This window comes from Mustela putorius, unplaced genomic scaffold, assembly GCF_011764305.1.
Source record: "Mustela putorius furo isolate JIRA1106 unplaced genomic scaffold, ASM1176430v1.1 tig00003899_pilon_pilon_pilon, whole genome shotgun sequence".
Lineage (NCBI taxonomy): Eukaryota > Metazoa > Chordata > Mammalia > Carnivora > Mustelidae > Mustela > Mustela putorius.
Window position 1 is genome coordinate 2,762,588 of NW_025422048.1, and position 12,782 is coordinate 2,775,369.

At 37.8% G+C, this 12,782-nt stretch overlaps 1 protein-coding gene across 2 annotated transcripts in view; it reads left to right on the top strand.

The window, feature by feature from the left end:
- Positions 1-12,782, top strand: part of GABRA3 (gamma-aminobutyric acid type A receptor subunit alpha3) — a 393,257-nt gene that overhangs the window by 349,279 nt on the left and 31,196 nt on the right. The gene's annotated exons all lie outside the window — the stretch shown is intronic.

A 12,782-nucleotide genomic window follows, 5' to 3' on the forward strand; every position in this document is an offset into this window, starting at 1 on the left:
TCTCTGCCTACTTGTAATCTCTGTCAAATAAATAAATAAAATCTTTAAAAAAAATATCGTTTGTCTCCCTCTCTGCCTCTTATTTTCACTTCCCTTTCCCTACATTCATCTGTTTTGTTTCTTAAATTCTACATATGAGTGAATCATATGGTATTTTTCTTTCTCTGACTGACATACCTATTTTAGCAGTATACACTCTAGTTCCACCCATGCCATTACAAATGGCATTATTTCATTCTTTGGGCTGAGTAATATTCCACTGCATGTGTGTGTGTGTGTGTGTGTGTGTGTGTGTGTGTAATACTTCTTTCTTATCCATTCATCTGTTGATGGACATCTGGGTTCTTTTTTTTTTTAATTTATTTTCAGCATAACAGTATTCATTATTTTTGCACCACACCCAGTGCTCCATGCAATCCATGCCCTCTATAATACCCACCGCCTGGTACCCTAACCTCCCAACCTCCACCCCTTCAAAACCCTCAGATTGTTTTTCAGAGTCCATAGTATCTCATGGTTCACCTCCCTTTCCAATTTACCCCAACTCCCTTCTCTCTAACTCCCCATGTCCTCCATGCTATTTGTTATGCTCCACAAATAAGTGAAACCATATGATAATTGACTCTCTCTGCTTGACTTATTTCACTCAGCATAATCTCCTCCAGTCCTGTCCATGTTGCTACAAAAGCTGGGTATTCATCCTTTTTCTGATGGAGGCATAATGCTCCATAGTGTATATGGACCACATCTTCCTTATCCATTTGTCTGTTGAAGGGCATATTGGTTCTTTCCATAGTTTGGCGACCATGGCCATTGCTGCTATAAACATTGGAACATCTGGGTTCTTTCCATAGTTTGGTTATTGTGGACATTGTTGTTATAATCATTAGGGTGTATGTGCTCCTTTGAATCACTATGTTTGTTTCCTTTGGATAAACACGTAGCAGTGCAAATGCTGGATCATTGGGTAGCTCTATTTTTAACTTTTTGAGGAACCTCCACACTGTTTTCCAGAATGGCTGTACCAGTTGCACTCCCACCAACAGTGTAAGAGGGTCCCCCTGTCTCTGCAACCTCACCAATATTTGTTGTTTCAAGTTGTTAAATTTAGCCATTCTGACTAGTGTGAGGTAGTATCTCATTGTGGTTTTGATTTGTGTTTCCCTGATGCTGAGTGATGTTGAGCATTTTTTCATGTGTCTGTTGGTTGTATGTCTTCTTTGGAAAATGTCTGTTCATGTCTTCTGGCCATTTCTTGACCAGATTTTTTTTTTGTTTTTTGGATGTTGAGTTTGATAAGTTCTTTTCAGGGTCTTTTCTGTTTCTATACAAATTTTAGGATTATTCCAACTCTATGAAAAATGCTGATGGTATTTTGATAGGGATTGCTTTGAATGTGTAGATTGCTTTGAGTAGCATAGATATTTTAACAATATTTGTTGTTCCAATCCATGAGTTTAGAATGTTTTTCCATTTCTTTGTGTCTTTCTCGATTTCTCTTGTAAGTGTTCTATAGTTTTCCGAGTACAGATCCTTTACCTCCTTGGTTAGGTTTATTCCTAGGTATTTTGCCATTTTTAGTGCAATTGTAAATAGGATCTATTCCTTAATTTCTCTTTCTTCTGTCTCATTGTTAGTGTATAGAAATGCAACTGACTTCTGTATATTGATTTTATATCCTGCTACTTTGCTGAAGTCTTGTATCATTATTAGCAATTTTTTGGTGCAGTCTTGGGTTTTCTACATAGAGTATCATGTTGTCTGTGAAGAGTGAAAATTTCACTTCTTCTTTGCCAATTTGTAAGGTTTTAATTTCTTTTTGTGGTCTTATTGCTGAGGCTAGGACATCCATTACTATGTTGAATAACAGTGGTGAGAGTGGACATTCACCTATTCCCCCCTCGGTTTGCTGACATTATTATACTTTTAAATTTTATTTTATTTTTTCAGTGTTACAAGATTCATTGTTTATGTACCACACCCAGTGCTCCATGCAATACGTGTCCCCCTTAATACCCACTACTAGGTCCTCCCAACTCTCCACCTCATTCCTCTCCAAAACCCTCAGTTTGTTTCTCAGAGTCCACAGTCTCTATGGCTCATCTCTCCCAACAATTTCCCCCAACTCACTTCTCCTCTCCTTTACCCAATGTCCTCTGTGTTATTCTTTATGCTCCACAAGTAAGTGAAACCATGATAATTGACTCTTTCTATTTCACTCAGCATAATCTCCTCCAGTGCTGTCCATGTTGTTACAAAAATTGGGTATCCATCCTTTCTGATGGAGGCACAATACTCCATAGTATATATAGACCATATCTTTTTTATCCATTCCTCTGTTGAATGGCATCTTGGTTCTTTCCATAGTTCGGCAATTGTGGACATTGCTGCTATGAACATTAGGGTACATATGGCCTTTCTTTTCACTACATCTGTATCTTTAGGGTAAATACCCAGTAATGTAATAGCAGGGTCATAGAGTAGATCTATTTTTATTTTTTTGAGGAATTGCCACACTGTTTTCCAAAGTGGCTGCACCAAATTGCCTTCCCACCAACAGTGTAAGAGGGTTCCCCTTTCTCCACATCCTCCCCAACACTTGTTGTTTCCTGTCTTATTAACCTTTTAAAGCGGCCATTTTGATCAGATAACATAAACTTTCTGTTTGCATATATTTTATTGAAGTGAAAATGTGATTGAGTTTTCAATAATTGTCTTGTTGTTTATAGATCAAAAGACAAAAAGGAAAGGAAAGTTGTGGTTCATTTTAATCTGCAGTCAGTTTCTGACCATTCTCTGTAGTCCGTGGTGCCACAGGTTATGTGCAAGGTTAAAACAGAGCACACCATGTACTTTCATGTTATTGTGTCCTGGAAAACAAAACAGGAACATCACTCAGATTTTCAACTCTCTGTTAAAAAGAAAGTCTTAAAAAACAAACATTTCTTTTCCTTGGCTTCCTGGGTTTGTCTACACACTTCTGGTATCCAAGGCAGTCAGTGTTTGAATTAAGATCAGAATGATCTGGTCTCTCATTCTAATGATGAGGAAACCATATGATAATTGACTCTCTCAAGATAATTGACTTATTTCACTCAGCATAATCTCTTCCAGTCCCATCCCACCTAGAGAGCTGCTTCTAGATCTCTTCCCTATCAGGGCTTACATGTTAGACATACCAAAAACAGTCTGACATGGAAACCATTGCTTTTAAGACTCAGAAAATAATGGAGATGTATATTCTTATTGATTAATCTAATCAAGATTTTTAAATAAAAATTCCATTATTCTTGCTTGCAGGGTTTTTCAGGATTTAAACTGTTTACAGACAGTAAATACAAATAACATAAAATTAACCATTTTCATCATCTTAAATATACAGTCCAGCAGTATTAAGTATACTGGCATTGTGGTGCAACCAATGTCCAGAACATTTTCATCTTGCTATGGTGAGACTCTGTACCCACAGAATAATCCCCATTTCCCATACCACCCAACTCCTAGAAAGCACTATTCTACCTCCTGTCTCTAGGAGATTGGGTACTCTAGAAAATTCATGTAAATGACCTCATGCAATAGTTGTCTTCTTTTACTGTTTTTTTTTTTTCCTTTATCATAATGTGCTCAAGGTTCATTGATGTTGTGTCCTGTGTCAGCATCTTCTCAGTGAAGGACACTTTAACCTTTTGCCTTGGCAATATTTCTACATTGTCTACCCTGGAAGGTTTTCAATGGCATATTAGGATAGGGAATAAAATATAGCGAACCAATACAGGACTGATTATTGTTTTACACAATTCCATCCCCATGCCTGATTCACACCAGTGATCTCTACTTGTCATTCATGGGGTTTTAAAGTAATGGTCAAGGTATCCAATCACATATGTTAACACGCTGGGATTGCTTGAAAGTGCATTTGAAATTCTATTAATAAGATGTACCAAATCTTCCTCAAGTGTGTTCTTCTGCATATCCTCAGATCACATTTTTTTTAAAAATTTTGATTTATTTTTTAAAATTTCTTTTCAGTATTCCAGAATTCATTGTTTATACACCACACCCAGTGATCCATACAATACATGCCCTCCATAATACCCACCACCAGGCTCACACAACCTACCACCCCCCTCCCCTCCAAAACCCTCAGATTGTTTCTCAGAGTTCACAGTCTCTCATTGTTTGTCCCCCCCTCCAATTTCCCCCAACTCCCTTCTCCTCTCCATCTCCCCATGTCCTCTGTGTTATTCCTTATGCTCCACAAATAAGTGAAACCGTATGATAATTGACTCTTTCTGCATGACTTATTTCATTCAGCATAATCTCTTCCAGTCGCATCCATGTTGATCCAAAAGTTGGGTATTCATCCTTTCTGATGGAAGCATAATAATCCAAGTATATATGGATCATATCTTCTTTATCCGTTCGTCTGTTGAAGGACATCTTGGTTCTTTCCACAGTTAGGCAACTGTGGTCATTGCTGCTATGAACACTGGGGTACAGATGACCCTTCATTTCACTACATCTGTATCTTTAGGGTAAATACCCAGTAGTGTACATAGGGTCATAGGGAAGCTCTATTCTTAATCTTTTGAGGAACCTCCACACTGTTTTCCAAAGTGGCTGCACCTACTAGCATTTCCACCAACGGTCTAAGAGGGTTCCCCTTTCTCCACATTCTCTCCAACACACGTTGTTTACTGTCTTGTTAATTTTGGCCATTCTGACTGGTGTAAGGTGGTATCTCAATGTGGTTTTGATTTGAATCTCCCTGAGGGCTAGTGATGATGAACATTTTTCCATATGTCTGTTAGCCATTTGTATGTCTTCACTGGAGAAGTGTCTGTTCATGTCTTCTGCCATTTTTTAACATGATTATCTGTTTTGTGTGTGTTGAGTTTGAGGAGTTCTTTATAGATATTGGATATCAGCCCTTTGTACTGTCACTTGCAAATATCTTCTCCCATTCCGTGGGTTGCCTCTTTGTTTTAATGACTGTTTTCTTTGCTGTGCAGAAGCTTTTGATCTTGATGAAGTCCCAAAAGTTCATTTTTGTTTTTGTTTTCTTTGTCTTTGGAGACATATCTTTAAAGAAGTTGCTGTGGCCAGTGTTGAAGAGGTTACTGCCCATGTTTTCCTCTAGGATTTTGATAGATTCCTGCCTCACATTGAGTCTTTTATCCATTTCAAGTTTATCCTTGTGTATGGTGTAAGAGAATGGTCCAGTTTCATTCTTCTACAAATACCATTTATTGAAGAGACTGTCTTTTCCACTGTATATTTTCCTGCTTTGTCAAAGATTATTTGACCATAGAGTTGAGGGTCCATGTCTGGACTCTACTCTGTTCTACTGGTCTGTGTGTCTGTTTTTATGCCAGTACCATGCTGTCTTGGTGATCACAGCTTTTTAGTAAAGCTTGAAATCAGGCAATGTGATGCCCCCAGTTTTGTTTTTCTTTTCAACATTTCCTTAGCAATTCAAGGTCTCTTCTGGTTCCATACAAATTTTAGGATTGTTTGTTCCAGCTTTTTGAAAAATGCCGGTGTAATTTTGATCAGAATGGCATTGAAAGTATAGATTGCTCTAGGCAGTATAAACATTTTATCAATGCTTATTCTTCTGATCCATGAGCATGGAATGGTCTTCCATCTTTTTGCACCTTCAATTTCTTTCATGAGTGTTCTGTAGTTCCTTGAGTAAATATCCTTTACCTCTTTGGTTAGGTTTATTCCCAGGCGTCTTATGGTTCTTTGTGCTATAGTAAATGGAATCAATTATCTAATTTTCCTTTCTGTATTTCCATTGTTAGTGTATAAGAAAGCAACTGATTTCTGTACATTGATTTGTATCCTGCCACATAACTGAATTGCTATATGAGTTCTAGTAGTTTGGGGGTGGAGTCTTTTGGGTTTCCCATATAAAGTATCATGTCATCTGCCAGGAGAGAGAGTTTGACTTCTTCATTATCAATTTGAATACCTTTTATTTCTTTTTGTTGTCTGATTGCTCTTGCTAGGACTTCTAGTACAATGTTGAACAAGAGTGGTGAGAGTGGGCATCCTTGTCATGTTCCTGATCTCAAAGGGAAGGCTGTCAGCTTTTCCCCATTGAGAATGATATTTGCTGTGGGTTTTTCATAGATAGATTTTATGAAGTTGAGGAATGTTCCCTCTACCCCTATACTTTGAAATGCTTTAATCAGGAATGGATTCTGTATCTTGTCAAATGCTTTTTGTGCATCAACTAAGAGGACCATGTGGTTCTTGAGAGTGGACATTCTTATATGGCCCTGACCTTAGGGGGAAAGCTCTTGGTTTTTCCCCACTGAGGATGATATTTTCTGTGGGTTTTTTGTATATGGCTTTTGTGATATTGACATATGTTCCCTCTATCCCTATGTGACAAAGAGTTTTTGTCAAGGAAAGATCCTGTATTTTGTCGAATGCTTTTTCTGCATCTATTGACATGACCATATTGTCCTTGTCCCTTTTTTTTTTTAATTTGATGTATCACACTGATTGATTTGTGGATGTTGGACCATGCTTGCAGCACAGGAATTAATCCCATTTGGTCATGATGAATAATCCTTTTAATGTACTCTTAGATCCTATTAGCTAGTGTATTGGTGAGAATTTTTGCATCCTTCTTCATCAAGGATATTGATCTGTAATTCTTTTTTTCTGATGGAGTCTTATCTGGTTTGGGGATCAAGGTAATGCTGGCCTCATAGAATGAGTTTGGAACTTTTCCTTCCATTTCTACTTTTTTGAAAAAGTTTCAGAGAATAGGTATTAATTCTTCTTTAAATGTTTGGTAGAATTCTGCTGGGAGACCATCCAGCCCTGCACTCTTGTTTGTTGGGAGATTTTTGATTACTGGTTTGATTTCTTTGCTGGTTATGGGTCTGTTCAGATTTTCTGTTTCTTTCTCTTTCAGTTTTGGTAGTTTATATATTTCTATGAATGTATCCATTTCTTCCAGATTGCCTAATTTGTTGGCGTATAATTCCTCATAATATTCTCTTATAATTGTTTGTATTTCTTTGATGTTGGTTTTGCTCTCTCCTGTTTCATTCATGGTTTTATTAGTTTAGGTCATTCCTCTTTTCTTTTTAATAAGTCTGTCTAGAGCCTTATCAATCTTATTAATTCTTCCAAAGAATCAACTCCTAGTTTTGCTGATCTGTTCTACTGTTGTTTTTGTTTTTGTTTTCTGTATCATTGATTCCTGCTCTATTCTTTATTATTTCCTTTTCCTACTGGATTTAGGCTTTATTTTGCTGTTCTTTTTCCAGCTCCTTTAGGTGTAGGTTAGGTTGTGTATTTGAGACTTTTCTTTTTTCTTAAGAAAGGCTTATATTGCTATATACATATCTCTTAGGACTGCTGCATCCCAATGGCTCTGAATTGTCATGTTTTCATTTTTATTTGATTCCATGATTGTTAAAAATTCTTCTTGCAGCACCTGGGGGGCTCAGTTAAGCATCTTCCTTTGGCTCAGGTCATGATACCAGGGTCCTGGGATTGAGCTCCACAAAACAGGGAGCCTGCTTCTCCCTCTCCCTCTTTCTCACCCTCTGACTGCTGCTCCCCCTGCTTGTGCTCACTCTCCTTCTTTTAAATAAATACATCTTTTAAAAGTATATTCTTCATTAATTTCCTCGCTGACCCATTCATTCTTTGGTAGCATGTTCTCTAACCTCCATGTATTTGTGGTCTTTTCCAAATTTTTTCTTGTATTTGACTTCAAGTTTTAAAGAACTGTGGTCTAAAAATAGCTGTAATTTCAATCATTAAATAGTAATTTCAATCATTTTTATACTGGTTGAGACCTAATTTTTGACCCAGTATGCGATCTATTATGGAGAATGCTCTATGTGCACTTGAGAAGAATGTGTATTCTGCTGCTTTGGGATGGAATGTTCTGTATATATCCATGAAGTCCATCTGGTCCACTGTGTCATTCAAAGCCCTTGTTTCCTTGTTGATCTTTTGTTTAGATGATCTGTTTATTAATGTCAATAAGGTGAAAGTCCCCTACTATAATTGTTATTATCAATGTTATTATCAATCTTTTTTTTTTCAGCATAACAGTATTCATTATTTTTGCACCACACCCAGTGCTCCATGCAATCTGTGCCCTCTATAATACCCACCATCTGGTACCCCAACCTCCCACCCCCCCACCACTTCAAACCTCTCAGATTGTTTTTCAGAGTCCATAGTCTCTCATGATTCACCTCCCCTTCCAATTTCCCCCAACTCCCTTCTCCTCTCTAACTCCCCATGTCCTCCATGCTATTTGTTATGCTCCACAAATAAGTGAAACCATATGATAATTGACTCTCTCTGCTTGACTTTTTCGGTTGCCAAACTGTGGAAAGAACCAAGATGCCCTTCAATAGACGAATGGATAAGGAAAATGTGGTCCATATACACTATGGAGTATTATGCCTCCATCAGAAAGGACAAATACCCAACTTTTGTAGCAACATGGACGGGACTAGAAGAGATTATCAATGTGTTTCTTTAATTTTGTTGTTAATTGGTTTATATATGTGGCTGCTCCCATGTTAGGAGTATAAATATTTAGATTTCTTTTTTTTAAGATTTTTATTTATTTACTTGATAGAGAGAGATCACAAGTAGGCAGAGAGGCAGGCAGAGAGAGAGGGGGAAGCAGGCTCCCTGCTGAGCAGAGAGCCCAATGTGGGGCTCGATCCCCGGACCCTGATACCATGACCCGAGCCGAAGGCAGAGGCCTAAACCACTGAGCCACCCAGGCGCCCCAGGAGTATAAATATTTATAATTGTTAGATGTTCTTCTTGGATAGATCCCTTCATTATGATATAGTTTCCTTCTTATCTCTTATTACAGTATATAAGAATGGCTACTCCAGCTTTCTTTTGATGTCAATTTGCTTGAAAAATTGTCCTCCACACCTTCACTTTCAATCTGGTGGTGACTTTGAGTCTAAAATGATTTCCTTGTAAGCAGTATATCAATGGGTCTTTTTTTTTAATCTGTTTTGATACCCTGTAACTTTTGATTGGAGCATTTAGTCAATTTACATTCAGAATAATTATTTTTTTAAGATTTATTTATTGATTTATTTGAGAAGGAAAGAGAGAATGAAAGAGAGCATGAGAAGGGGAGGTCAGAGGTAGGACCAGACTCCCTGCAGAGCAGGGAGTCCAATGGGGGAACTCAATCCTGGGACTCCAGGATCATGACATGAGTCAAAGGCAGTTGCCCAACAAACTGAGCCACTCCAGGTGCCCCATAATTATTTTTTACTCTCACTCATAACACAATCAGAAATAAAATATTTTTGTATAAAAAAAGAATAATTGTTGAAAGATAATTGAAAGATATGAAGTTAGTGCCATTGCAGTACATGTAAGGTCACTGTTTCTATAGACTGTCTCTGTTTCTTTCTGGTCTTTGTCATGTTTGGACTCTGTCTTTGTGGATGGGATATTATTTCTTACAGGGTTGGTTTAGTGTTCACTAATTCCTTTAGTCTTTGTCCTAGAAACTCTTTATGTCTTCTTATATTCTAAATACCACCTTTGCTGGATACAGTACTTTTTGCTGCATATTTTTCCCATTTAGCACATCAAATATATCATGCCAATCCTTTCTGGCCTGCCAGGTCACTTGGACAGGTCTGCTGTCCACTTTATGTGTCTACCCTTGTAGGCTAAGGACCTCTTGTCCTAAACTACTTCCAGGATTTTCTCTTTATCTTTGAAATTTGGAAGTTTCATTATTATATGCAAGGTATTTTTATTGATTTTGAGGGGGATTCTTTGTGACTCCTGGACTTGAATGTCTGTTTCCTCTCCCTGATTAGGGAAGTTCCCAGCTATAATTTATTCAAATAAAGCTTTTGTCCTTCTCTTCTGCTCTTCATCTTCTGGGACCCTTATTATCTGGATATTATTTCACTTTATGGAATTGCTGAGTTCTTGAGGTCTCCCTTCATGATCCAGGTGTTGTCTTTCTTCTTTGCAGCTTCATTTTCCATCATTTTGTCTTTTATATTAACAATGCTCTCTTCTACCTCATTTATCCTTGCTGTTAAAGCCTTAATTTATGACTGTATCTCAGTAACAGCATTTTTAATTTTGACCCCATTGATTTTAGTTCTTTTATTTCTATATTTCTATAATAGGGGATTTTCTAGTGTCTCTTATGCTTTTTCCAAGCACAACTACTATCTTTATAATCATTATTTTAAATTCTAGTCCAGACATATTACTTATATCCTTTTTTAAATTAATTAATTTATTTTCAGAAAAACAGTATTCATTATTTTTTCACTACATCCAGTGCTCCATGCAATCCGTGCCCTCTATAATACCCACCACCTGGTACCCCAACCTCCCACCCTCCCACCACTTCAAACCTTTTTGATGAAATCCATGGCAGTATTACCTCCTGTTTTTTGCTTTTGTTTTTGTTTTTTGAGGGGTTGAATTCCTCTGCCTAGTCATTATATGCAGAAGAGAAAGGAGGATAGAAAAAAGAAACTAGCAAAAACTATAACAACAACAACAAAACCTTTAGGAAGTGTTTCTGGTGTATGGTGTGTACACTCTGCTGTTGTGTTTTGCCTGCTCTTTCCCACTGGTCCTTCCTCTACAGAGTTCCCACTTGCTTGTAGTGGAGAGTGTTTGGACCTTTATGTAGCTGTGCTTTGATTTGTCAAGATAAGTCTCTTGGGGTACCTGGGTGGCTCAGTGGGTTAAGCCTCTGCCTTCAGCTTGGGTCATGATCTTGGGGTCCTGGGATCAAGTCCCACATTGGACTCTGCTCAGTGGGGAGCCTGCTTCCCCTCTCTCTCTGCCTGCCTGTCTGCCTACTTGTGATCTCTGTCTGTCAGATATAGAAATAAAATCTTAAAAAAAAAAGATAAGTCTCATGTGTGCCACCTCTCTTCCTCCAACTGTGTATATTGTTTCCTTAGTCCTCAGCTCATCTTCCTCATCGTTTAAAATAGTTAAATATGGGGCGCCTGGGTGGCTCAGTGGTTTAAAGCCTCTGCCTTCGGCTCAGGTCATGATGCCAGGGTCCTGGGATCGAGCCCCACATCGGGCTCTCTGCTGAGCAGAGAGCCTGCTTCCTCCTCTCTCTGCCTGCCTCTCTGCCTACTTGTAATCTCTGTTTGTCAAATAAATAAATAAAATCTTAAAAAAAATAAAATAGTTAAATGTTGGTCTAGTTGTATTTGAAGGACAAGGCAATTTCATGGTCCCCCTACTACTCTGCCAGCTTAACTTGGCCATTCTGCTTCCTTTTCTACGTATCTCACCACATCAGGACTACTTTCCATGCCCCTACTTGATCCAGACTCACATTCTCCATCCTCTTGAGCATTCCAACACTCAGAAAGAGGGTCTGACTACTCCCTCTTCCTGAAGTCTGGATGTCTTTGGGTACAACAACTGCCTTGTCAAAATTCTAGGGTATAGAGACTATAGAAAATATTCATAGATGGGGAGAATGGAGGCATAGAAAAATGAAACAAATTACCCAAGATACGAAGCAAGTAAGTGGCAGAGTCCAGGACTTTTAATTTCTAGTGTAGCTATTTGAGGCTAGAATACTTTTGCTAACAATGATAAAATTATTATTATAATGTTACTTAAAATATGTTTATAATTATACCACTATAATTAATTATCTAATTATGACACTCTTCTCATTAATAGTAAAAATAAAAGAAATGTTAATTATGGAAGCTACTATTTCTTGAGTGTTTACTCTCTGTCATATATGGTGCTATGGGCTTTATAAACATCATCTCATTGGATCCCCCAACAAATTTCTGGGTCTGGTATAATCACACATTTTACACATAATAAAACAGGCTTAGTGGGGGTAAATCTCCTTGTTCTAGGTATATTGCTAGTAAGTGTAATTGCCAGAATTTCAGTCTATTTTCAATCTAATTTCAAAGCTTATATCATTAACCACAACACTATAGCTCATATGTATATCTACAATACAGAGTAGAAAAAATAGTTTTAATAGAATTTAAAAGTGAATAAATGGAAGTCTTAAATTTAGTTTAATAGCATCACCAATAAAAATAATCAGTTGATCTAAAAGCAAGCTCTAGTTTGACAAAAATTCAAAGAAACAGATATTGAAATAGCTTTGGTTGTCCACAAAGCTCAATAGGACCTGGACTGTGATATGGTTAAAGTACCATTTTCTACAATGGCTTATTGCAGTGTTAGCAGAGTACTGTCTACAGTAAGAGAAGTGAAAATCCTGAGTCTTTGATTCAGGTTTTGGGCTGTTCAGAAGAGAACTACCAGAATGGGGAAGGATGAGAAACAAGAGAAGTGGCCATGTCCATTCTGGAGATTAACAGACTCATCAGGAGTCATCCCCATGTTCTCCAACTCTCTAAAGTCCTGTTCTGGAAAGGAGGGAGCAGGCTTCTCTTTCCTGTGTTTCAGAGAAAGAACTCTGAGATCAGTTAGTGGGCTGGGAGTTAGAGGAAGGCAGGTTGCAGCTCAGAAAGTAAGGTTTTTCTAATTAAAAATTGTTCTTACCATGAAGTAGATTACCTGCTCTTTAATGGAAACATTTAAGTAGAGGCTAGAGGAGAATTTTCATTTTTTAAGAAATTTATTTATTTATTTATTTGCCAGAGAGAGACAGTGAGAAAGGGAACACAAGCAGGGGAAGTGGGAGAGGGAGAAGCAGGCTTCCCACTGGGCAGGAAGCCCAATGCAGGGCTCAATCTCAGGACCCTGGAATCATGACC